General features: G+C 44.0%; 1 protein-coding gene across 4 annotated transcripts in view; it reads right to left on the bottom strand.

Annotated features, from left to right (window-relative positions):
- Positions 1-22,628, bottom strand: part of PDE1C (phosphodiesterase 1C) — a 1,636,609-nt gene that overhangs the window by 1,570,690 nt on the left and 43,291 nt on the right. The window lies entirely within an intron of this gene.

The raw sequence follows: 22,628 nt of genomic DNA, 5'->3' as shown, positions 1-22,628 counted from the left end.
TATTTTTGCGGTGGACAAAGAATGTGCCCGCCGAAAAAAATACCAAAGGCTTCTGCTCTGTCACTGCTGGAGACTGTGCTATGTCACAGTCTGTAACTTTGCAGAGTCTCCAGCAGCACAGAGCCTGGAACCGGAGGGTGTCCGATGCCAAAGAGAGTAGAAAACAATATGAAACCTGCTCTTTTTGGCATTAGACAACTTATATGTGCAGGGCAGCAAGGGTGAAGAGCTCGGAAGGGCAGGGGATGGGGTGGTCGCAGAGAAGGTTGAGGGTCAGGCACGCGACGCCCATTGGACTCAAAGGGCTTCAGCCCCCCCCCGTCGTGTGTGGCAGCCCGGGCTGGGACAGCTTCCCGGACACACACACACACAGCCGCACCCGAGTATTTCACAGGTCTTTAAAATACCATTTGCTTGTTAATGAGGCTTTGTCGTTTTTTCACCCCTTCTTAGAACCCCTGCATCTCCACACTTCCTACTGCTGGAAGAATTAGGCCCCCGCCCCCCCCGAAAAACTTTCTTAGCGCCCCCGAGATTTGGCTCTAGTTGCGCCTCTGTTGAGGGTAGATTAAAAAGAAACAATAGGAGACGTGGGAGGTTAGAGGTTAGTCCACAGGGGGCACACAAACGTGTGAGGTGGCAGGCTAATTGCTCAGGAGGGGCTAGCTGCATTTCAAAGGCAGGCAGCAGAGGCATTTAACACCTCTGCTGCCTGCTGGCCTGTTGCTCACCCTCTTTTTACTGGCTCAGTGGCAGCACAGAACCAGTAAAGAGAGGGTGAACGTCAGTTTTTTTCAAACATATTTTGTGGGCACTTTTGTAAAAATCACTGCATTTCTACCAAAGTGCTGATTTCTCGATTTTTTTGCAAATCGCGAAATCCTGGGGGGTCTGACAAAGGGCCCGATTCACAAAGGTAAACTTAGACGTACATGTAAGTTTACTACTTTTTGGTATTCACAAAGGTAAGTTACTACCACAGTTCCCATCTAATATGTGCCAGTGTGCACGGCTGTACGGGGCCTCCCTCCAGTGCGCACACACACTTGCATTAAGCACAGATCTCCGGGAGCCCATTTCTCAACCACATGCTTAAAGGCACGATGCTGAACGGCGGGCGGTAAAACTGTCACTTTCTTGGCAAAGCGCTAGGAGAAGTGGCGGCGCTTTTGAAAGGCCAGACGGAAGAGCAGCTATTATGGGCACATTAGATATGCTGCACATTACAGAGCTTCCAGCTTCTACAGCTGCCATTGCTTTGTTAATGTCAGGGGGCTGATAAGATCCGCGGGGACGTGGTGGCGGACTGGCAAAGTCTTTGGAGTCGAGTTCGAGTCCAGGCTTCTGTCAATTTTATTTTTTGTGCTCCCCCCAGAAATGTTTCTGAAATGGCTTTATAATAAACAAATGCAGTGTTAGCCTACACGGGAAAATGCTGCTGTAGTGTGCACTCTGAGCAAATCACATAATTTCCTCATATTTAAAAAAAAGGAATGTGTCTTTGTGTAATACAACTGGTGCTCATGTAAAGCACTTTGAGGTTGCGCTATATAAAACGTAAAAGATACTATTAGCAGCAGCATTTGGGGGCAGAACGCAGGAATTAATGTATTATACAAAGCATTTATTTATTTATTACATTGGAACTGGCCTACATTTCATCCATAGTACGTGTAGCTGCTCCTGTTAGTTGATTGCCTATTTCTCATTTCATGTTTTTAACCATTTTTAATAAACACTTGCTGACGTGTATGCATCTTCAATTACCCCTTGATGAGATAAAGGTAAAGAAACAGCCTTTCCATGCTGCAGTCCTAAACCAAAGCAGATGCCATATTTAAAAAAACAGATTAATGAGTACCCCAGGGGTTAGCACACTTTGTTAACTTCAAAAATGTCATGTTACAATAATTTGTCCACATAGCCACAGTATGCAGTGGCCCCTCCAGGTGATGTTATTAATGGGAAAAGTCATCCTTGATAATTAGACGTTCACAGTCTTAAATTATTTCATTATTGTTTTGCAGTGGTTAAGTTTGAGGAAAGAACACCACTGGATGAAATGTATTGGTCACTGTAATGTGTTGTAAAGATATCACACTTAGGGGAGCAAGGATGCATCAGTTTCAGCAATGAGGAGCAGGCCGACATCCGGATTCCGCAAAACGGGTAGACCAGCACCAGTTCCTCAATTTAGTGCAAGCCTCATCTTGTATCACATCCCATTTGAAGGGCTCCCCTTTCCTGGACCACTTTGTTATATGCGAACTTATCATATTCTAACATGATGTTTGTTGAATGCTTTGCATTCCAAATATATTCAAGGCTCAGCTCATACAAATGAGAGTGCAACCCTTTCCAACCTTTCCAAGTCATAGCATTTACAAATGGTGCTGTTATAACTTAGGGAAGTAGGGGAATGGATGGCTCTGTTAAGCTTTTATCCTGTGGGTGCTGATCTTAGAACAACATGCACTTTTTTGCCAATACATCATGAACCCACTACAAAGACCTCATTGATGTGCGAACCCATAAGTTGGTAGTCAAGGTATGACAACAGAAAGTAGGTTCCCTTTCAATGAGGCCTTTGTATTGGGCTAACTTAAATTGTAAATAAGAGAGCCCCTTCACAATCTGCATATTTTTGTTCAAAACAATAAAGAAGACAACCTACGGATGCTGCTCAATGTGCCCCAGTGTCGGCAAATTACACTAGGAAACATATCAGCATTTTTCACTGGGTCCAAGCTCAATAATAGCTACCTCCTTCTAACTGCTTGCATCAACCCTGCTATCCAGTAAGATCTTATAACGGGACAACCTTCTATGTTCTTATCTTTTCTAAACCTAGGGTGTAGGTGTTACAGGAGTAAACAATTTAGGTCACAAGGGTATGTATCTATGTTGCAAAACTGTCTCTAGACCCGGCTATATAAAGGTATATTTGAGTGTACTGCACCTGTTTTCTCTCTCATTGTAAACAGAAGTTTGGAGTGATAATTGCTACAGATTTATATTGCTGAGCGCAGCACTCGCTTGCATGATCAGTTGGTTGCCGCACATAGCCTTGGTTCCAGTGCACAGGAACCTTGCACCGCTGCACTTAGAGGAACAAAATTAGAGGGAACATTGGTTACTACTAGTAACTTTAAGTAGTAAACTTAGACTAAATTCTAAGTTTACTGCTTTTTGGTATTCACAAAGGTAAGTTACTACTAGTAACTTTACTGTGAGTAGACTTACTGGTAGTGAAATTGACTACTGGTAATTTTACTACTAGTAAGTTTACAAGTAGTAGAGTGACTAGTAGTAACTTATAGTAGTGAATACTAAAAAGTACTAAACTTAGATTTAAGTCTACGTTTACCTTATGAATAGAGCCCAAAGGGTCCTAACAAGGGAGCTATCTGTCAAAATTACAGATGTTTAATCAACAAGGCTGGTTGTCTTTAAATCTAGTGTGAGTACCCGTTTTGAGACATTACTGCTAATTTGTTGGTGCATTCAAACATTACAATTAGGTTTTATGCTTGCAGTAGATCTACCACACTTTCACCGAAAACTCATTGAAGCAACTTGCAGAATATGCCTCCTTTTTCCCTGGGGAACTTGCATTGTGATAGGGCACAGGAAGAAGGTGTCCAGATGTGTTGAACATCACACAGCATTTAAAGTAAATGTCTTTATTGCTCCATTGTTTGGACTCAGAGGGACAAGAGATATTGAAAGTGGAGAAGACCACTGAGTATTTGGTATGCATTAAGAAGGTGAATTTACATTTTCTTTTTAATGTCAATAACATTCTCAAAGGTTTTCATTTTTGGAAAAGAAATACAGGAGGGTGAAAACTCAATTGAGAAGTATGTGAAGGAGGTAAGAAAGTTCACCTATAATATACATTTGGAGGATGTTTAGAGCAAACAATCAGGGATCAGTTTCAGTTGGGATGCAACATAGAGATAGTAAAAGATGAATTATGAAAACAGAGGATCGCTCAGTAAGAGAGGTTCTGCTAATATGTTAGACCACAGCATTGCTCGTGTGAAAGAAATATAAAAGAAAAGTAGCATGCAAGTGATAAAATCAAAACAAATAGAGGCATAAGTGCACAAGTTCCAGGGTTGGTGCTTCATATATGGTGCTGTAGGGCACATGGTTAACAATCAAGACTGTCTCACACATAAAGTAATTTGCAAGCAGTGCAGATGTAAGGCCATTATTTGAGCACAAAAAATAATAGAATAGATGAAGAGTATGAAGAAATTGAATTGCAGGTCATGAGTGAAAGAGGTAATGGCCCGATAGATGTAGTGAACATTTAAGGGATGAAGGTAACATTTCTGTCTTTGCCAAATTATTTTTAATATCAAAACAGTTTCATGAAAGACAATTGGAAGGTAGAATGTAAATATTCGAATCCAATATAAGACCCACGCGGTATGGCAGTGAGCCCATAAAGTTAGTGAGACATTTGTGAGAATGCTATAGTTAAAAGATAGATACACCACAGAAAATAATTATGTTTCAGTAAAAAGAGATAATGTGAATTGTTGGTACCATCAGAAGGATTTTATGCTAATTTTGGATCCTAATTTATGGCCATCCATATTGTTGAAAGAGAAAGAAATAATTGCAATCAATGAAGATAGACAAGAAGGGAAAGATGGTGTGCAACCCAACAAAGATGACCCATCACTTTTTCATGAGCTCTGGCTCCAGATACAAACCATTGATCCAGGACTTTAACTGAATTTTAGAGGCACAAACAGAAAGATCTAGAGATAGCAAGAAACACCCCAAGGCGGCCCAACAACTTCGGGACATTATGGAAGAGGGTCACTTATTAGATATAATTTCTGTCCGACATCTAAATGTCCTCAAGGGCACATGTTATTCCTCCCTTCATAACATGTGCTCTACGTTACATTAATGGCTGGTGTTGGGTTGCATCAGCACTTGTAAAACTGCTGTTGGACATATAGTCAAGAGACAGCCCATGCTGATGCTCAGTTATCAAGGTAGGGAGGCGAGGGTCCGCATATATGGAGAAGGTGACAGGCCATACCTTAGAGGCTGTCATACGTCAACAAAAGGCCAGCTCGGTCATTACGCAGCTTATCCTCCCAGAGGGGAGAAGTACCACTATAATCCTCAAAATACTGCCGGCTTTTTTAACAAATTATGCTGATTTGCACACCTCCAGATACCATCCTGATAGAACAGCATCAGATCAATACTTTGACACTATTGCAATAGCCTGGTTGGAAGAGGGAGCAGACTTTATCCAGATAGGACTATAACGGTGGAGGAAATTGCAGGGACTGTAAAGGCCTTGCCAAATGGCAAGGCCCGGGGCCTAATGGGCTGTGCATTCAATTCCATAAAGAATATACACGTCTCAGGACCCCCAGACTGCTAGCTGTATATGAGAAGGCCTTTATGCAATGCAAGGTACTGCCTTCCATGCAGGAAGGCCTTATGATCACGCTCCTTAAGCCAGGCAGGCCTCTTACAGAGACGTACTCTTATATGGCCATCTCCTTAATCAACACAGACAATAAAGTCCTAGCTAAATTGACAACAAGCAGACTGCAACCACTACTCCTTCTCTTGATCCAACCAGATTAGTTGGGGTTTGTTCCTGGTAGATCCACCTCGCACAATCTATGGACTCTTTTTGCACTGTTACACCATCTACCACCTGAGTGCGAGGCTGCAGTGGTATTCCTAGATGCCACCAAAGTGTTTGACTTACTGGAGAGGCCGTCTTTGCTTTTTTATTTTATGACGGCTGGGATTAGGAAAAAGGATGCTATGGTGGATTTGCTTACTTTATGAGTGGTCGACAGTACAAATTTGTCAAAAAGGGTATGAGCTCTGACCCTATTTCTAAGGCCCGTGGTCCAAATTGATAGATGGATAAAATTGCCACTGTCGCTCGCAGGACTCCTCGCACTAATAAATAAGGAACTTTTACCACTGTACCTCTATCGATTTAAGGGCATACCCATCCCACTTACAGCGTTGTTTATCACCTAACTAAGGACAGCCTTGACCAAGCTGGCATGGGCGGACAAGTAGCCGTGCCTGAAATGGGAGAAACCCATGTTACCTTATAAGCGGGATGGCAACAAACCTTGAATTATACTACTCATGTGTACAGGCGCAATATCTCCATGATTTGGCCCACCCGCCAGTGTTCCCTAATTTGGCTATCAAAGCTGACACCGCTGCATCACAGTGCCTGAGCACTGTTCTAGGGGCTGATAATAAAAAGCAGACAATTGAAATTAACACGGTAGGCTACACGGTCTGGTCCTGGCGCAAACTTCGGACACATGCAACCTTTAAACACAGGTAGGGCCTTAGAGGTCTAGTGTTGACAAACTCTTCACCATGTAAGGAGATACAAAAGAAGAGAAAATTAGTGCCACATTCTAATATTTTGTTATGGAAATCTCACTGACAAAAACTGGCTCCTTTCACATATTTATTGGACGAGTCCCTAGTGGAGCCTTAGATAGAACATGCTCAGTAGGAGGATAATGGCTCAGCGCAGAGAGCTGATTCATGTTGAGACACATGGTTTTCCACCAATCATCCAAAGTTCTGAAAGTGATCAGGGAAATTATAGCTGTTGGTTCTGGTGATTTATTTGCAAAAGTAGCGAATTTGGTGGAGCGCTTGCCATCTATAAATGACACTATCCCATAACAGACTATTTTTGCACACGCGAGTGAACATTTAGTTCAACATTATCCACCACTGGACCCTCCGCCACATCTCCACTCTCCTTCTGACTGTCTGATGCTCCTTAAGTAGCAATGCGGACTAGCACACTCATTTTGAGAATTGATCCAGCACCACTACGCAAAACTACACTATTGCGCGCAGCAAACAAGCCTAAACATGCGCTCTTCATGTATTAAAACGTATGCCACTTTCATTCAGAATATCACAGTTATGCTTTAGAACTTTTTTTTCAGATGCTGATTTACTCTGTGTTCACACGACTGGCTTTAGAGGCACCTTTTCCATTAAGGAACATACTGACAGAACAGAATTTTGAATTACTTTTGGGAAATATAAGTTTCTCACTGTAAGGGACGACGCGATTCAAGGCTTAGGACCATTGCTAAAACACAAGATTCCCTTACAGGGGATGAGTGTGTGGGGTGAAAGATTCCCATTGCTAAACCACAAGATGCTATTTTGTGGGATGAGCGTGTGGAGTGAGCGATACCTGTTGTGAAAACATTAGGGGCCATATGTAGGTGGCATACACTTTACCGATTCTTAAATACCGAATTTTACCGATTCGGTATTTAAGAATCGGTAAAGTGTATGTAGGTAATAATTCGGTAAATGTTACCGAATCGGAGAAATTCGGTAATTACCGAATCGGTATTTACCGATTCGGTAATGAGGCATACCTTCCCATTGATTGAATCAATGGGAAGGTATGCCTCATTACCGATTCGGTAAATACCGATTCGGTAATGGGGGGAGCACATTCAAGGGTGGCAGGGTGTCACATTGACACCCTGTTGCACCCCTGATTCGTCCATGTGTGCACATGTGGCGCACATACATGCCCTAGGGGCATGTATGTCTGCCACATTGCACACTTCACAGTGCACAAAAATGCATTTTCACACCTATTCGACATTTACCACCAACTATTAGTTGGTGGTAAATAACGAATCCCCACACCCACCACACAGTCCCCCACATCTCATTTCTGTATTCGGTATTTACCGAATCGGTAAAATTACCGATTCGGTAATTTTACCGATTCGGTAAATTACCGAATACAGATATTATCCCCCTACATAGCAAAAGCCTAAATACCAGTCGGTAACGGTATATTTACCGAAAATCGGCCGTTACCGACCGGTATTGGGCTACCTACATGAGGCCCTAGATGCCCTTATGTGGAGTGAATGTGTGGGATGAAAGACACCCTTTGCTAAAACACTAGGGGCCTCATGTAGGTAAATAAATTTTACCGTTTCTTAAATACCGAGCCGTACCGAATCGGTAAATTAGAATCGGTAAGTTATATGTAGGTAAAAATTCGGTAACAGTTACCGATTCGGTAACATTCGGTAATCACGAATCGGAATTCACCGAATCGGTAAATACCGAGGTGGTATTTACCGAATCGGTAAATACCGAGGTGGTATTTACCGAATCGGAAAATACCGAGGATACTTCCACCTTCCCTTTACTAAGAAGCTAATATTATTATTATGCTAATAGAAGGTCTCTTAGGCTTGAATAGGGGACCCCATACCTCAAAGATCAGCTTAGTGAAATCACATCACAGGAGCATCAGGAGTCTTCTCGCAGGAAGGCTCGTCTTCGGTCTGAATAATAAACATGATGTCTGTGATATTAAAAGCAACAACTTTCAGGTATTTGCAGCTGCGCGTGTGTTATGGCTAAATAGTGGGTCGATCAACCTAGAGTGGAAAACATGCATTGTGTAATATTCCAGACTGTTTGTCACACCATGTACAGACCAAGGTCGCTGCGCAGAGCTTGGGATGGTAACAACAGATTGCTCTCGTGTGAAGCAAGTCTCGAGTCAGCAGTTTATTTAAGAAATAACATGTAAACGCAGTGTCGTGTGCAAAGACAAAAAGATGGCTTTCTAACATTTAACGTGGTTATGCTAACTTAACAATGTATGTACGTATTCAGGGAGAACTCACTACACGCCCCCTTGATCGAAGCACTATTTAATAGGCAAGAAAAGAGAGAACGCAGAGTTCAGTTTCGTCAGAGCAGAACAAGGCGTAACCAATGCTGCGCCAAAGTCCGAAACTACAAAAAATAGCAGCATAGAATTCTAAAAAAAAATGCAAGTATATAAAAAAACTCAAAACGACCATCAGGAAGAGAAAAAAGAGAAATAAAAGAAATAAACGTTGCGCCAGGGTGCTGTCCAGTAGCACAGGCGCAATGGACGACAGTCCAGTTAATCCATGAATGTATAGGCAGCATATGTGGCCACTGCTTCCAACAAAAAATCGTTTGCAGGGCCATTAAAAGTCTCAGCCATCCAATTAAGTAAAGAAAAGGAACATACGTGTTCTCCAACCATCGGAGCCTCTAGCACAATCAGAGGGCACCCGGAATGTTCCTCCAAATAGCTCATAGCCAAGAAGTCGTAGGCGGCCGCAGAGATGTCCCAATTACCCAGGATACCATGCGCCGCACCACAGGCCATAATCCGGACACCAGAACAGGCCAACTCGTGAGACACTAAGGGCCTCATCAGTCGATCGAAATCCGGCACCGGAGAAACCATGTTGGTCAAGCACAAATCCAGAGGCCATTCAAAGGGACAATCCAGGCAGTGAAATACAGGTTGTACGCAGGTGAAGTAGGAATACCTGAAGGATAATCCATAAGCCAGGCTCAAAGTCGCCAATGGCAAAGTACCATAAAAGTCAAGCATCCTATCACGAAGAAGATGCAGACGGGACAGGTGCTCGTGTGGCACAGAAGGAGCAGCCATTCCGGAGTATAGAAAGGAAAAGCAGCACACCTGCCACTAGCGCCAGAAGCAGCGGGACACCTCCAAAGATGCTCGAGAAAAGTGAATGAAAAAATGCCGGAATCACACCAAAAATAGTTTGGAAAGAGGTCACAAGACCCGAGCCCACAAGTTTAAAAAAATGAGCCAGGCCGGTCGTGGACGAGGCATTGAAAATACTTTGGATCAAAGAGCCGAAATGCCGGGTGGAGGTCAGTATTCAGAAGCGCCTGTACCTCAGTGCGCGTATTAGCAACGTGAAGGACAAATGTTTCACGAGAGGAAGTCAAAGGCACCTCTTTTTGGGACAATAGCGCTCTTATTCTGCTCAACTTGTTGAACTCTGCTTTCAAGGTTGGAATCGAAGGCCAGATGGAAACATCCAGCCGCCCATGCGGGGGTGGTAAAAGAACATTATTGCAGCAGACAACTTTCTGCGAGACAGTTACTATGTACGGGATTCCCACTAACATCCCGCAGCAAGCTTCATTATTCAAAATTAAATAACTACCGTTTGCAAGCAGCGTGAAAGAAGGTGTAATCACAGGCACTGGGATACCTCGTAGGACGCACGCCAAATTCGGGGCTTGTACATTGCATGCGCCGTGTAATTGAATGTGCCTACATACCAAGGAATGGTCTGGTGTTGTGGTACATTCCTCGCCTTTCAAATAAACCTCAGTTCCGTCCCTAGTACATCTATACGTAAAGGGGAGGGACCAAACCTCATGTATGAAAGCGGTGCCCAGCGGTTCATACCTACCCAATGCATAATGTTTCATACAAGACGTAAACTTAAAAAGCGCGAAAGGGAGAGTTATCAATCCGTGTACTAACCACGTAGCTGAATTGATCTCCGCTACAGAGAAAGGCAACGGTTCTAACTTTTCAATATGTAACAATGAATATGTAGCATCCTTCATGGACATAAATCGCTGCTTGTCAGTAAGGTTAAAGGGAAGGAATAACGATGTAGTGTTCAGATAGTCCCAAGGGACCCTCCCTGCCTTTAACGTCTGCAACGTCCATGCAAACTGCATAACAGAACGCAACTGGTTTTGACCATGATATGACACAGACATATCATCATGCACAATATCAACAACCGAAGAAACAATATTGTCTAATGTATAAATCCTAGAAGAGAGAGTGCTAATGCTATTATCTATAACGGCTAAAACCTTCTCCATGTTTGCTTGGTCAATAGCTCTCAATCTGGAAGCCGCCTCAATCTGCGACAACTTCCAGACTTCGTTGTAAATAGCATACGCCCACCTTTTGGTTCTGCCACCCACAGGACCCTTAATAAAATCATTCAAATCGGTATGCACATTGATGGAGTGGGTGGACTTCCTGTTCCTGTAGATGTGCTCTGTGTCAGCTGGTGGACAGATTGGGATGTGTGTACCATCAATACAGCCGATGACATGGGGGAACTGTGCCATGTGATAAAAGTCTGTGTTTGTTTTCTGCAGTGCAGCCTGTGTGTTGGGGAAGCTGATGTAGTGGTGCATTCTCTGCATCATGGCATCCAGGAACTTCCTGTAGAAACGTGACAGGCAACTCTGGGATACACCACCCACCGCAGCTATCACCACCTGATAACTGCCGGATGCCAGCAGATGTAGGCTGCAGAGCACCTGCACATGTGGGGGTATGGCGTGCGCCCTTCTTATTGGCTGGTCCAGGAGTGGGTGAAGGTCCCTGATTAAGTCCATGATGGTTTCGGGGTGTAGCCTGTACCTCTCATGTATCTCTGCATCAGTCAGCTGGAATAGTGTGATGCGCTGTCTGTAGATGCGTTCCTCCCGTCGCAAAACCCTCAGTCCTGCTGCCTGTAGACGTAGGCGCATAGCAATGACATACATAGCGGCCATGTTGTCCACGCAGTTGCATTTTGGGATTGCTTATATGCACTGTTGATGGTTACCACCTGCTTTCAATCCGTGTTAATTATCGACTCTTATTTACCGATTTTCTTGGATTTCTTAATTACCGAGTGCTCCTACATGTCATTTTAATTTTTACCACTTCATATTTACCACTTCATATTTACCGATTCGTTAAGTATGTATTCGGTAAATCTGATTCGGTATTTTAGAATTCGGTAAATATGATTCGGTATTTACCGCCTCATATTTACCGAAAAGTCGTTTTTGGACTCCTACATCTCACTTGTCTGAATACCGGTCGGTAACGGCATATTTACCGAAAATCGGCCGTTACCGACCGGTATTTGGCTACCTACATGAGGCCCTAGATGTCCTTCCAGGGTATGAGTGTGTGGGCTGAAAGATTCCCATTGCTAAAACACAGGATGCCCTTTCGTGGTATGAGTGTGTGGGTTGAAATATATCTGTTGCAAGGGAACAATGCATGAATATTGAAAGATACTTGTTTCTATGTTTTTGTTTCTTGGTTGTGTGAGTGATTGTGTCAGTGTTTTTTGGTGTGCAGTCGTGCTTAATTTTTAGTATTCTGTTCTTTACCACTGAGTTATGCTAATCTGGCTATCTTGTGTAGTTTGATGGTGGTTATAATAGTGACATGTTTTTGTGGTGTGAATGAATGAATGAATGAATGAATGAATGAATGAATGAATGAATGAATGAATGAGTGATTTGTACAGCACGCGGCTACTCCGGAGAGTGTCTCAGCACTAACGGGCCAAAGCCCAGGTGCATGCCCACCAACAGAGAACTTACTGCCCTACATAACGAAGCCAGGTTTTATGTCTTTTTCGGAATAAGGTCACAGAGGGGATAAGGCGAAGTTCGCAAGGGATCTCATCCCATGCCTTAACAGCAAGAAAGGAGAAAGCTTTGCCTCCCCTTCGGACACGCTTAAGCGCAGAATTGAGGCAGAAGCAGAGCACAACGCTCTGGAAGGAAGGGACTGGATGAACCTCTTCACTAAGTAGCCAGGGCTTGAGAGATACACTGCCCTGTGGGCCAAAGGTAAGGCTTTGCACAAGATCCGTGTTGTCCTTTTTCCATGCAATATTTGATGATGCTATGAAATGTTGCCAGTCTGGTGGACGGTGTTTTCATTGTGTTTCTTAAAGTGGGAGGAATGCCCTTTTTGTTTCAAAAGGAGGGAGATGTGTGGTGTCCTTTGCTTGTCAGGGCACCCAATGATGTCACGGATAGTCAAGATAATGAGGGTTCCCTGGAGGGCAGTTGAGAGATACAGCCCAGAGCTGGGCATCTAACTACATTTGCTCTAGGTGGGGTCATTTATTCATATATTTAACTTGCAATAAACCCTGTCCTAACGTACTGGCGCTGTCTTGGTATTTTTACATGCCAGCTTGCATCACAACAAAGACCTCAAGCAGAAGCATGAAAGGCTGGTGATTTCACTGTCCTTGGAAGCCACCTTGAAATAACTACTCTTCTGAAAACATTGCCTTTGGCATAACATGAATTTGCATGAATAAAGAGGCAATACATTTTTATGACAAAGAATGAATCATCACCAGTCTGTATGAGATGCATTTAAACATGTCATTCGGTCTATTTCCTGCTGCAGACAAAACCCTTTCACCGGTACATCCATTGGGGACATTAATACTGTCTTAGATTTCAGCTCATTAGTGCTAGTTACATACCTAACACTGCAATCAACAATCAAAAGGTGATCAAATATCTACTGCACATAGTCCCCAACCTGCTGCACTTTCTTCGAGTAACTGTTGATCCAACTGAGCTAGAAACATTTTCAGCAATTATGCAAATTAAGCACTATAGGCGGAATATGTTGCCGGCGTAATAAATTCATATTTACTTGGAAAACGATGCAGACGCACACCTTCGTTTTTCTTAGTTAGAATCTTAGTTAGAATCTTTGCATGGACTGGAGGTGATATGTTTTCATACACTGCACGACCATGCACGATGATGTCATTTATGTAAGTAACATGATGGCGAATCGCCACTGTCCACTGCGAAGGACCAATCTAGGATTCTTGATGTTTCCTAATTGATTTTATCCAGTGATGTTCTGAGACTCCCCTTTGTTAGGGCCTCTTGTTATGCAAATAACCTTTATCAAGCTATATCAATGTGATAATGAAACTGAAGGTAATGCTACACGGATTTCTATAGCAACAATGCAGGGGGTGGAAATCATTCACTGTGACATTTCTTCAAACACTACACAACGCCTATGCAGATATTTACGGAGCGTTTTCATATCAAAATGAAGGCATTGCCAGAGGATGGGGTCGAGACCTTTGCACACGAGTGTTGGAACAGAAGAGGCTGTTGTATATTTTGCACAACAGGTGCTTAGAAAATAAGTAGTATTAAAAACCTGTTGTGAAACTTTCACCTCTCAAACATAAGAATTAGTGGGCGAGTCATTTGCACTGTGCACAAACAGAGCAGGAATGTGTTCAATTTACATCTGGTGAGTTGGAGAAAGAAACAACTTGCCATACTGGTTTGGCTTAAAACACAGTCGGGGGTGTCACCAATTAGCATATTAAAATTCCAAAGCTGACATTGTCAGTACAGTAGAAGCACTAAGACAACACGATCACACATTCTCACATTTCTGCCAGTAGAGAATAGAAGATGACAATTGAACGTTTGAAAGGAGGTTTATCGGTAGGATGATTACAGTTGCCATGGCAGCAAATGGAGGATGTGATGTCACATAATGAGCTGAGTGACTACAGGCCAATTGTCCCAGAACGCTGCTATAGTTGTCAGTTGGAAATGCAGTGGAGACCTCATTAAAAGCATCTGTTCGGTAATTACTATAACTTTCCCCTCATCACACATTCAACTTAGAAAACAGGTATGCCACTGGGCTCCAGGCCGCTACTGATGTGACTATTGATCAGAGAGCTCCAAACCAGACCCATCACCAATTTGTCTCGATTATAAAGCTCGCGCCAGATTCAGGTGATCATTATCTGTAACCCTAGTCATTTAAGAGCAGAATTTAAGAGAAACAGACTTTACTTTTTAAAATCCCGAGCATGCCCAGGAACCACCATTGAGCAAGCTAAGACAAGCATTGGCAAAGCCAATAGGTCTCGCCTACACCAGCGTGGCTGATGTTCAGCATGGCTAAAAGTTAGTGGGGTAGAGGAGAGTGGCATGGAGTGTTGTAGAGTGGAATGGCGAAGAGAGGAGTAGAGTGTTGTAGAGTGGAGTTGCACTGGGTGTCGTGTAGTGGAGTGGCATAGAGTGGAGTGGCGTAGAGTGGACTCGTGTACAGTGCATTGGCTCAGAGTGTTGCAGAGTATAGTGGCGTAGAATGCAGGGGTGTAGAGTGCAGTGTCATAAAATTCAGCAGTGTACAATGCAGCTTTCCAGAATGCAGTGGCATAGATTAGAGTGTTACATAGCAGAGTGCAGTGGCATAGAGTGGAGTGGTGCAGAATGGAGTGGTGCAGAGTTAAGTGGTGCAGAGTGCAGTGGCGTAGAGTAGAGTGGCACAGAGTGCAGTGGCGCAGAGTGGTGAAGAGTACAGTGGCATAGAGTGGTGCAGAGCAGAATATAGTACTTTGGAGTGCAGTGGCATTGTGAGCAATGGTGTAGAGTGGAGTGCCCCAGAGTGCAGTGGTGTAGAGTGAAGTGATGCAGAGTAGAGTTGCATAGAGTGCAGTGGCATACAGTGAATTGGCACAGAATTCAGTAGTACAGAGTATAGTGGCGTGAAATTCAGTGGGGTAGAATGCAATGTTGCAGACTAGAGTATGGTAGAGTGCACTGGTGTAGAGTACAGTGGTGTTGAATAGAGTGGTCTAGAGTACAGTGAAGTGGCATAGAGCAGAGTGCTACTGAGTGCTGCATAGTAGAGTGCAATTGCGTGGAGTGGCGTAAAGTAGAGTGGACTGGTATAGAGTGTTGCAGAGTATACTGACGTGGTGTACAGCAGCATAGGATTCAGCAGTGTACAATGCAGCATCATAGAATGGAGTGGCGCAGATAGAGTAGCAGAGTTGCGTAGAGTGCAGTGGTATAGACTAGAGTGGCATAGAGCAGAGTGGCAGAGAGTGCAGTCACATAGAGTGGTGCAGAATGGAGTGGTGGCAAAGAGTGCAGTGGTATAGAGTGGAGTGATGCAGAGTTCAGTGGCATAGAATGCAGTAATGCTGAGTAGAGTAGCATAGAGTAGTTCAGTGGCCAAAAGTGCTGTGTTGCAGAGTCTAGTGCAGTGCTATAGAATGGCATTGAGTGCATTGGCACAAAGTGCAGTGGTGTAGAGTGGTGTAGAGGGCAGTGGGGTAGAGTAAAGTGGTGCATAGTAGAATGCAGTGGTGTAGAGTGCAGTGATGTAGAGTGCAGTTGTGTAGAGAGTGCAGCGGCATAGAGTGCAGTGGTTAGGAGCAGAGTGTAATAAAGTAGAGTGGCACAATGTAGAGTAACGTAGGATGCAGTGATGTAGAGTGCTGTGGCATAAAGTATATAGTGTCAGAGTTCAGTGAAGTGGCATAGCGTGCGGTGGGGCAGGATAGAGTGCAGTGGCATAGAGTAGAGGGTAATGGCATATAATAAAGTGGTGCAGAGTGCAGTGGCATAGAATGCAGTGTTGCAGAGTAGATTGGAGTGACACACATTGGATTGGCATAGAGTGCAGGGGCGTAGAGTTGAGTATTACAGAGTAAAGTGCACTGGAGTATACTGTATTAGCACTGAGTGCAGTAGCGGAGAGTGCAATTGTGCAGAGTAGACTGGGGTGGCCTAGACTGTAGTGGCATAGAGAGCAGTGGCATATAATAGAGTGGTGAAGAGTAGAGTGCAGTAGCATAGAGTACAGTGGCGCAGAGTGGAGTAGAGTGATGAAGCGCAGCGTGGAGTAGAGTTCAGAGGCACAGAGTGCAGTGTCATGGAGTGGTGTAAAGTGAAGTGGTGCAGAGTAGAGTGCAGTGGCGTGAAGTGGTGCAGAGTAGAGTGGAGTGGAGTGAAATACGCATGGTGTGGTAGCACACTGCCATTACAGACAACACATTTTCAATTGAAATGACCATTACATTTGCATAGACATAGTTTTATTGATAAAACTATACAGCGCACAAACAACAATGTGTGGAAATGGCATCACCTTCTGTTTTCATCATATTAAAGTATTTGTTTCTAACACACTTCAGAATTAACAAAAATGTGCGCTCCTGATATATTCTGAGATACTTGCACAGTTCATTTAAATGTTGTTGTGAGCTAGAAAAAAATCTTTTCTACACCCAGTATCCAGCAAGATGTTCACAAAAATCCTCTCACTTTGAAGTCTGAGAAAGAAAAGTAAACACCAAGCTCCTTCGGAAGACAGAGCCTGACATTCGACCTCGGTCTTTGAATGCATAGCAAATGTGACAAGTTAAGAACAAGATTTACAGGCCTGTTTACAGAAAGGAGCACTAATAGAAGAATACAAGGGAAGTTGGTGTGAAAAGGCTATGTTCCTTAGGAGGGACAAACTCAACCCTGGACAGCCTAAAACAAATAACGCCAACAAATAGAAAGCCAGAAAAAGTTAGTTAGATACCACAAAGTCAATAGTAAGCGACAGGTGGAATGTTTTCCCAGGAAGGCTTTCTGAATGTCCCCAAGATTTCTTTTTGTCTGGTATGCTTCAAACTAAATATGGCCAATTGATGTTATGGTAGTAAAATACAGCAATTATCAGGGTTCAATGGGCTCCTCAAGGGCTCTGGTCCTAGTGTCACTGCACCTCCTGCAACAGTGGCAGCTACACCCTTTGTTGCGCACAATTTACTATCCATCTTAACTAGGGGTGCTTATATCGGTTTCTTTGCTTACCAATTGTCACCATATGTCTCAAAAATTCTAAATATTCTATGCATTTGTATAGTACTTTGGTACCATTCATATAGTCCCATAACGCATGTAGAATCTGTGCGTCCTTTGTGGTTCTGAGGTTTGCTAGAGTCAAAGCGGTTTGTTGGCATTGTGTCTGGTTATATTGTGTGCTGTTTGCTTCTGAATCATGTTGGATAGTAAGGTGAGAATACACTGTTGTGTTTTTCAGTGATAGATTTTATTGGATAGTGGCCGGCTAGATCCAGGTCTGCATATGTTCAGAGTAATAGATGCATGGATGTTTGTGTGCTGGAGACCACTGCCATTTTTTGTTTCTGCTGGTGGTCTATCACTCGGCTTCAGTGGTTCTTGTGTTTAAGAATATCTTGTTCTACCACTATGTAGCGAGCGTGACCATATATACAAAGGGAGACCAAAGGACACAGATGTAGAACTAGGACAAACATCTGGCAGCACTAACGAAATTATTTGCATCCATCCACGTAGAAGAAAATAGAAAACATCTGGGGTGCATTTTTAATACTTCATTTCATGCAAATTTATGTTAAAACTTGTCGGAGGAAGACACTTCAAAATAATGCTTACATTAAATAACTCACACCCTTGTCCCTTCTCAGACTGTGATAAGGATCAGATGGAGACAAGCAAAAATGCACATTGCCTGGGGGCATCCTTGTAATGCAACAGACCCCCCTTTAAATACTGCTGTGCTTCAAGTAAGAAGTAGCACAGGGGGTCTATAAAGCAATTGCTTTTTGTGCAGGGAAAGATGATAAAAACATGAACATGCATCACATATTTATTAATGTGCTTACACACAAACAATCCTGCATTCAAAACTGGTGGATGTATTTATTTTAATAAAAACTGCCAGGAGGCCAGGACAGATCCTGAAAAATCAGGGCCGTCTGGGCAAATCCAAGACCACTGGTCACCCTAGATATAGCTCATAGGTAGCTCAATGCAATGCTGTGTGTTGTAGAAATTTGTGTTAACATCTTCTGGATAGTTTATATGTAGAATCGTATGAAAACATCAATGTGTTGTTGAGGTGGTGTAAGAAAGTGAATTATTAGTTGGGGTGGTTGTGAGACCTCCCCACCAAGTAATAATGTCCCTATTCTGTGTCAGGTACAGCTCAGGCTAGTCCTTGGTATCTGCGGCACAAAGCAGTCAGGCTTAATTCAAAGGGAAACAATTGTAAAGCATTTTTCTGTACCAAAACAGTCAATAAGTAGGAAACATGACAGCATAAAAATCTTACTCCAATTTATAAATGTATTAATATTTTTAACTTTAAATAGACACTAAAGTAACAATGATCAGATGATGGACACCGGAGTTATGATTTTTACAAGATTTTCATACATCTCTACTTTTCACTCCAAACCGTTTTTGGAAGTTAGTAAATCGCTGCTTTTCACTCTTAGATGAGGTCAATGAGCCTTGAACGCATGAGTGGGTCTGAGGCAAAGTCAAAGTGTCAGGACAGCCATGATGAAAGTCGGGGTTGGATGTGAGTGCTGGCTCCGGTCAAGATTTTACCTTCACACTTTTTCTAGTTCTTTGGATCATAAACGGTGAGATTGGTTGGCTTCTCTGCAGCTTTAGGCCAGCGTTGTGCTCGACATCAGTGACAGAGCCTCAAACTCTGTGCCCAAAAATCATTATCTTTTGCCTCTGGCTTGCAATTTGCAGTTCTATGGGGAAAAAAGAGTACACTCTGGGACCAGCCAAGGGTCCATGAACTGAGACACACCTTTTGGGGGCTAGGACTCAATTTCACGGCTACACCAGCGTAGCGCAAGGTAAGTCCAGTGGCTACTGGTCAGCTAGGCAGTTTGTAGGTGCCGCTCTCTTAAGCTTAACAAGAGGCTAGCCAACTATCACTTGGAGCCCACTCGCTGTTCCTTTGCACTAGTGGGAGCATGTCCAGCCATGGGGGCCTCTCACCACAAAGTCAACAATAGGAGCAGCCCTTCTATATCGGAAGTCTGTCTTGGTTCAGCAGGTGCAGCAGGTAAAGTCTTCCTTGGTGCAGCCTTCCTTTCTGAGGTTCACAGGTTCAAAAGGTGCAGTCTTTCTTCTATTCTTTCAGAGTCCAACAGTGTTCTAAGGCTGGAAGCCAGGGGTGCCACTTTTATGGCAATTTGTTTTAAACTGCCAAGCCAGGTCCTCCCTGGGGTGAATGTATGACATTGTTCTGCATTCTGTCCATCAACTGTTGTATTTTGCATTTGTCACCCCGAGTGGGACGGGTATGCTCAGACGTGAGTCCCGTGCTCTCCATGCCACTGGAATCAAGCTATCCTGCCTGAAGAGGAGTGAAACCCCGAAACCGGTCCTAGGATGCTTGGTTCCAGTCCAGGGAGGACCTGGCTTGGCAGTTCAGGCTGGACTGTTCCCATGAGGCACAGGGTCAAGACTGATTTGCATATGGCTGGGTTCAAACTGGAATGGCATGGTGAGCAAAAAAACGATGGATTTAGGCCCAGATCTCTGTACTGGGGTGAATGTATGACATTGTTCTGCATTCTGTCCATCAACTGTTGTTTTTTGCATTTGTCACCCCGAGTGGGACGGGTATGCTAAGACGTGAGTCCCGTGCTCTCCATACCACTGGAATCAAGCTATCCTGGCTGAAGAGGGTGAAACCCCGAAACCGGTCCTAGGATGCTTGGTTCCAGTCCAGGGAGGACCTGGCTTGGCAATTCGGGCTGGACTGTTCCCATGAGGCACAGGGTCAAGACTGATTTGCATATGGCTGGGTTCAAACTGGAATGGCATGCTGAGCAAAAAACGATGGATTTAGGCCCAGATCTCTGTACTGGGGTGCATGTATGACATTGTTCTGCATTCTGTCCATCAACTGTTGTTTTTTGCATTTGTCACCCCGAGTGGGACGGGTATGCTCAGACGTGAGTCCCGTGCTCTCCATGCCACTGGAATCAAGCTATCCTGGCTGAAGAGGGGTGAAACCCCGAAACCGGTCCTAGGATGCTTGGTTCCAGTCCAGGGAGGACCTGGCTTGGCAGTTCGGGCTGGACTGATCCCATGAGGCACAGGGTCAAGACTGATTTGCATATGGCTGGGTTCAAACTGGAATGGCATGGTGAGCAAAAAAACGATGGTTTTAGGCCCAGATCTCTGTACTGGGGTGAATGTATGACATTGTTCTGCATTCTGTCCATCAACTTGTTTTTTGCAGTTTACTAGTGACATTTAACTTAGTAGCCCTGGGTACTCTTTGAAGCATATAAAAGGGACTTATAGCTAACTCAAATATGCCAATTAATAATCAGCCGACTGCACATATACTTTGGAGGGGGTCGGAGTGCATGTACTGGGGCCTGGTCAGATAAGCCAAGCACACTCCAGAGAAAATCATCACTATCAGTCAAAATATTTGGGCACCATACATGAAGAGGCACTTTTTCAAACTGCCCCTCCAGAAGAAAGGTGATGAGCAAATAATCCACACCCTTGTAGTTCTCATCATCTAAGTGGAAAACCCCTGGCAAGGCCAAATGCATTGGCATGGTCACTCCTTAGTCTTTGTTCCACTATGAAGTACATTCCCTGTATGGAGATGAATCAACTCAACAGTTTGGTGGTTTCCCCTCTCATCTTCATAATACACCTGAGAGGTATGTAGTCAGTTTGACCTCAGAAGTGAGTCACAAACTGGTAGGGTCTAAGCTTCTTCAATGACCAAACCAGAGCAAAGGTTTCTCGCTCAATGGCACTCCAATGCTGCTCTCACAGGAGGACTCGATTACTAATAAAGTCAACTGGTTGATCGTGACCCTCATCATTTACCGGTGCCAGCACTGCCACAATCACATGGTCTGAAGCATCTGTCCTTGCCTTCTCTGCTCAAGGTTGAAACAGAAAAGCAATCTAAGCCAATAAACTCAAGTAGTAATCACCTGCGGCATATCTTTGCAAGTGTGAAAGCAGCTAGTGCACACACAACCTTTCTTTCAAGTAAAGCCGGGGGTTGTTTTTACACGCACAAGGTGGCAGCCACATACAGTGTGAGCATCAGCAGCAGACATTGGTGAAGCTAAAGGTGCTCAGTTTAGGTAATGTCTGCATGTGTGTAGGCTTAAAGGTGATGGGGCCCTCTGTACCAGGCCCTAATGGGTCAGCCACACAGCTGTTATCCTTGGTACATCATCATCCACTGAGTAGAATGATGGCCACAGGACAGGTCATGGTTCTCTGTCCCACTAGGGTATGATGCAAAGTGATGCAACATGTTGTAGTAAATAGGTGTGGAATAACAGACCAAGTCATGAGTGTGTGTAGTGAAGGGACCACCATGTACATTAACCCACAATGAATATAAAGTAACTCCACTAGCATCTCAGTGGTTAAGGAATAACAACATCTCACCTCCATAAGGACCGTAGATATCAAATCATCAGCATTGCCTGAGGCATCATCTCATATCAGCTCCTTTTTCTATCTGTCCCCACAAGAACAGTTTGGCCAAGGTTGACTTTGGTCATATTGATTGAAATTTTTTTACCACGCCTGGTAATCAGGCCCTACTCACAGAAATCAAGGGATCACATTTCCATTGTTAGGAAATACTGTTCCTTTAGCCTTCCCCAACTAAGCTGTATATATCAAGGCTGACTAAGGGAGCCAGCAGAAGCATGCTCCCAGCTTCTTTTCACTGTCTTAATACTGACATGTACACCAGTAATTGAAATACAGGATTAAACCTTTTACTCCTTCTCTGAAGAGGGGCCCTTAACCCTTTCGGTGCTCATGATGGAATGGTTCTGTCATGAGCACCAGCACTCCTGTGCTCATGACAGAACCATTCCGTCATGTGCACAGGCGCACTAAATCCCTCTACTGCAAACAGCAGAGGGGATTCCTTTTTGGGGGGGGAGGGGCCTCGGGAGGTGGGGAAGAGCTTCCCCAACCTCCCGAGGCCTGTTTCTTATTTTCAATGTAAAGACGATTGAGCGCATGGCGCGCTGTCATCAATACATTGAAAACGAAACTGAAACGTAGATAGCTATCTCAGCCCCCTGAGCATCAAAACACTTGGGAGGGGTATCGTTGGAAAGGGGAGAATTGCCCCAGGAGGGTGATCCCCAAGCAGGGATCCACCCACTAGCCACCAGGGAGGGGGGAGCAGCCCCTTGAGCAAGGGCCTTTTATTCCCCCCATTAAATTTTGACACAGACAGTCTTTCGGCCCACCCTAGACGGCAGGGATTTTTTTTTACAGGCCAGGGGTGGGGGCTCCCGAAAATGGGCATACCAATG

Source organism: Triturus cristatus, chromosome 5_2 (genome assembly GCF_964204655.1).
Source record: "Triturus cristatus chromosome 5_2, aTriCri1.1, whole genome shotgun sequence".
In the NCBI taxonomy this organism is placed as follows: Eukaryota; Metazoa; Chordata; class Amphibia; order Caudata; family Salamandridae; genus Triturus; species Triturus cristatus.
Note: the sequence above shows the minus strand (reverse complement) of the source record. Positions and strands in the feature narration are given on the sequence as shown.